Source organism: Acanthisitta chloris, unplaced genomic scaffold (assembly GCF_000695815.1).
Source record: "Acanthisitta chloris isolate BGI_N310 unplaced genomic scaffold, ASM69581v1 scaffold12046, whole genome shotgun sequence".
In the NCBI taxonomy this organism is placed as follows: domain Eukaryota; kingdom Metazoa; phylum Chordata; class Aves; order Passeriformes; family Acanthisittidae; genus Acanthisitta; species Acanthisitta chloris.
Genome location: NW_008678750.1, coordinates 11,163 through 16,210, shown reverse-complemented (window position 1 = coordinate 16,210; position 5,048 = coordinate 11,163). Strand labels below are relative to the sequence as shown.

The following is a 5,048-nucleotide window of genomic DNA, read 5'->3' as shown; positions in this document are numbered from 1 at the left end:
AGAGGGAATGGTGAGCAGAGGGCTGGGAGCAGAGCACAGAGGGAAGGGGCAGGAAGGCTGGCAGGCTCCCGCCCGGCAGGAAAGCCGTGGTGGGGACCGGGCGGATGACAGATGCCTTCTGCTTCCTCGCTCTGAATCATGCACAGAGGGCAATGGGGGAAGCACAGGACCAGTCATGAGAGAAGAAGATGCCAGAAAGGATTTGTGAGGAGAACACCACGCGGACAGGGTAGGGGATGTGTCACGTGTTCTTAGCTCTCTAAAATTAGCACTGGAGTGTGATAGAAATCATTGCAGCAGGAACACGCTGGGCTCCGTTCCGTGGCCGAGGGCTGGGGGAGCAGCAGCAGGGATGGGGCCCACGGGGCTGTGGCAGGAGCCCACACTGTGCATCCTGCCACTGCCTTCATGTCCACAGAGGAGCCTCCCACCTCCCTTTCCACATTGCCTGATCCGGAGCACTGCCACGTCCTGGCCCTCGCAGGTTACTCCACAGCACGGACTGGATTTCACGAATCCCTGTGGCGAAGGCAGACACTGGGTCGCCAAGCTCCTGCCTTCCCACGGCTTTGGGAGAGCAGGCCAAGCATGAGGCTTGGCCAGGAATGCAGTCACTCCGGCCTAGCTCGTCCGAGCCGGCTGCCTCCAGCCCTTCATCTCCAGCAGCAGCAAGAGCCAGGCAGATATAGGGAGAGCCACATCCCTCTCCCTGGGGCTGGGAACAGGTGGCCATGGCCTGGGCTGGGGAGATGGAGGGCACAGAGACCACCAGAGTTGAGCTGCTCCTGAAAACAGACTCTTACAGAGCATGTCTGTGCCCAGGCAGTTCCCTCATGGCACATCCCTCCTGCTCCCCTGAGCACCAGGGACCTCAGCCCACTGTGAGGAGAGCTGCTGGGGTCCCTAGGCTGCATATGGCAGGGCAGGAAAGGTTCCCAGGCAAGCTGCAGGAAGCAGGGAACCATATGGCTCAGGATCTCACAGGTTTATCAGGGCCGAGCAGGAGCCACGGGGCTGGAGGGAGAGGGAGCTGAGAGCTCCAGGCTCAGGGATCGCCAGCAGCTCAGCGTCAGCTGGGGCTTGATGCTGTCGCACCTCGAGCCCATCTTCCCAGCAATGTCCCCTGCTCCCTGATAAGTGAATGCAGTTCCAGTAACCCAGCTGCTCTGGGAAAGCAGAGATAAGCCTGGCTGACGCTGTGCTCATGTCATGCCTCACCATGGCCTCCATGCAGGCAGGGGCAGTATCCCTGCCTGCTTGTCTGCTCTGGCAGCTCTACCTGCACACTGCCTCCCACACCTGCACACAGCCTGGGGCCACAGGACTGCAGGGTTTGGTGCCCAGATCGTGGCTGACATCCAGGTGCTTCTCCGTCACTCAAGGAACATGGCACCAGGCCCCAGCTCCCACAAAACAGCCCCAGCATGGTCACAGCTTACAGGGTATCTCCTCACCTTGCCACACCTGTGATCAAGCTCACACATAGCTTTTCACAGCAAGGTGTACAGCATGCTCATTCCCAGAGAACCAGGCTGTCCCTGTCCTTGGACACAGGTTTCCTCACCACGGGGGATCAGGTCCTTGATGAGCTGTGCACCTCAGCACCTGCCTCTGCCACCAAAGCTCTTCTCCACCTCCCACCAAACACCATCCCTAGCATGTCACAACTCCCCTGGCTGCCTTGCACTCCACATGACCACGAGGAGGTATCCACAGGCCCAAGGGCAGGGTGTTGGGACAACAGGGACATTGCGAACTCACCCTGGGGCATGTCATTGCTGCTGCCTTACTCAGAGTCCTCTTCAGAGATGTGACAACCATTCCATGACTCCCACCACCCACACAGAGTGGCAGAAGGCAGCCTCACTTCCCACCAGCTGGCATGAGATCTGTGGAGGTGGTGTACTGTGTCCCAGGCCTCTGGGAATGGGCAGAATAGCAGCTCACAGGCAGGTGCTGCCCAGGGAGAAAGGCGAGGGCTGCTGCCTGCTGCCAGCACCTCTGTCCAGCCACTCAGTCAGGAAACAGCCAGTGATGTGCTGCAGGAGAGGGATGGGAAGAGAGCCCAAATCCAAGGAGGGGATACTTTCAATTCTGGCACAGGGAATCCCTCTACTGATAGGTGGTGATGAGCACAGAGAGGTGACAGGACACGGCAAGTGGCAAGAAAATGAGAGCAGCCTGGCACATGGTGGCATTGTTGGGGTGTCTTGTGCAGTGCCAGGAGTTGGACTTGATGATCCTTGGGGGTCCCTTCCAACTCAGGATATCCTGTGACCACTCAGTGCCAGGGCCCTTGCCCTGGGGATGGTCCTTCCCTCAGACACACATCCCAGCCACTTGCTCACAGCACCTCTGAGGAAGGAGGCTGCAACCTCACAATGTATTCCCCAGGAAAACCCGTTTTCCTCAGGGATTCAGTAGGACCTGTCTCACTGAAAGTCCCACACATGTCCATAGGCTCCTCCTGGCCCATGGTGGGGATGTCCCCACTGACCCCAGGAAGGCTACAGCAGTGGATGGGGCCAACACATCCACCTGGTCTCTCCATGGGACAGGCACCAGGAGAGGGCCCCCTTGGCAGGGCAGGGAGCCAGGGAGAGCTGGCAGCCGGTTATCCATGCTGCCTTTTTCATGGCATGTGCCAGAGAGCTTGGGGAAAGGCAGTTCCAAGAAGCATGTTTTGAAGCCCTTACTTCTAAGAAAAGGAAGTGTTTGCTGAAGGAGAGATAAATGGCGTATGGTGAACTCTGAGCTATCGGGTGCTACAGACGGAGAGGAGCCTGGCCAGAGCCAGGGGTGGGTAAGGAGGGGACATGAGCCCCTCTTCCTCCCTTGGGAAGGGCTGCTGAAGCCACAGCTGGGGGCTGCGGGGGACTCGAAGAGACTGCCTAGCCTTGTCCTTCCTCGGGGAAACTGCCCCAGGAGCTGACAGCTCAGCCCCTGCACAACTGCAATCCCAGATGTGTCCCCTGGGAACCGGATCCCAGACCAGAGGGAGTGAGAAAACAGGCAGGAGTGTCCTCCCTGGCTGTGCTGGGAGTGGGTTGAAGGTTAGGGAAAGGCAGCTTGCTCTGTTCCCACACCTCCCCAGGCCTCGGCCGCTCTGCACCTGAAGCCCAGCACTCCCAGGACCGATTCTGACCTCTCTGGCCTGGTGTTTGGGATCTCAGGCTTGCCCAGACACGTCCAGATATTTCTGGCCTCCCCCAGTCACCTTTATCTGAAAGGAAATATTTGGAATTCCTGAGTCGATCACAAGGACTATGGTAGCAACAGCACGTCAGTGTCTCAACTGCCCTCTCTGTGTGCCTCTTCTAGGACAGGCTGTTCCACTGCTGAACATCCGTCACATCCCTTTCCCCACCCCGGGGTGACTGACACATCCGAGAGGAGGATGCTCTGGGGCAGGCCATGAGGAAGCAGAGATGTTATTCCTACGCAAGAGGCAATCCCCTGCCTTTGCCTCTCCTCCCCAGAGCTGGGGAAGGAAATAATGTTTTCTTGCTGGACCCTAAACCAGCCCTTGCTGAGGTAGCTGAGGCAGGGGAGGCTTCCCTCCTGCTGCAAGTGCTGCTTGCAGGAGACAGAGCACCTGGAGAATCAGGATCAACCACCCCACAGAACTGGGGCAGGGAGGTTCTGCAGTGCCAAAGGTTGTCTGGACACTTGCAGGACCCCAAAACTGCAACCTGGCACTGTAGGGGACACAGCAGCCATTTAAACACTGCCCAGTGCCAACACACAACCCTGCAGCAGAAAGGCAAGAGAAGCAGCTCTAATCTACAGTGCTCTGTCTCAGGAGGGAGAGCAGATCAATGAAGCATGAGGTCTGGCTAGGACATCACTTGCATTCTGGCCTGGGAAGGGGAAGACCTACAATTTGAGGCTCTTACTGGTTTGGTTGGTTTCATTCACCAGCAGTGCCTGAGCAGGAGGGAGAAGAGTTGCTGGATCCCATTCAGGGCGGGCAGAGCACAGCGGGTTCCTCTTTCCAGATAAGCCCCAACACTTGGGGAAAGAGGATTCGGTGACACCGAGCCACGAGAGCAGGTGAAGGAAGCAGATGTGGGCAATGAATCCCCATCTGGCCTCTGGTGAGGCAGAAGAGCAGAGAGGGGAGAGCTCTGGCAGTTTGGAGACTCAAAGCTTGCCTTGCACAAGGGGGTGAAGGGTATGGAGGTCACTAAGACACCAGTATAAAGCTTTGGAAAGCATGAGAAAAGACCCAGGCTCTACTGCGAGTATTCAGGTGAGCTGGTGGCACTTGGTCAGACTTCAACACAGAGACTTGGACACCAGCAGGAGCTAGGGAGCTTCTCCACGGCCCTGATACCCAGCCAGCCTGTCTGTGAGACACACCCACAGCAACCACCTCAGCTCACACAACATTCCTCCCCACTCAAGGGTCTTCATGTGTTTTGTTAAAAATGACTTGGTTCTCCAAGACCTCACATGGGATAAGTCAGAATTGATCCCAGATGGATCAACTGAGGTGCAGAGAGGTTAAGTGCCTTCCCCAGAGCTGTATACAAGCCAGCAGCGTGAGCCACAGCATCTGACTCCCAACCCAGGCATCTTCATCACGAGGCAATGTTTCCCTTGAAAACAAGGCTGTTTCTGTTATACCTTTGCTGTAAGTACAGCTGTGTTCCTGCTCAGAGGTTTAACAGCAACCGCCAGCCAGGAGCAGAGTCATCTGGATGACCAGACATTTGTTAATGAGATGCTGGGAACAGTTTTCTGCTGAGCAGCAAGACAAGGAGGGAAAAAGAAAGGCAGCAGCTCAGCATGGACCACAACAAAGCCCTGCATTGACAGCAACCTGCTCCCTGAGCCCCTTTGGGCTGCCAGCTCACCACATGGGACTGGCATATGCGAACCTGGAGGTGAAGCACAGAGGAAAAGGCAGCTGAGAGATTTCAGAATGAAAGAAAACATAAGTATTCCCAAAGGATACCACTGGGATGCTGTAAACACAGCTCTGTGGGGCCCTATGTGATAAGAGTGGAAGAGACATCCCTGAGGTTCTCCCTCTGCCCTGTTCC

General features: G+C 56.8%; 1 protein-coding gene across 1 annotated transcript in view; it reads right to left on the bottom strand.

Moving 5' to 3' along the window:
• BCL2L1 (BCL2-like 1) overlaps positions 1–5,048 on the bottom strand; it is a 16,240-nt gene that overhangs the window by 232 nt on the left and 10,960 nt on the right. The gene's annotated exons all lie outside the window — the stretch shown is intronic.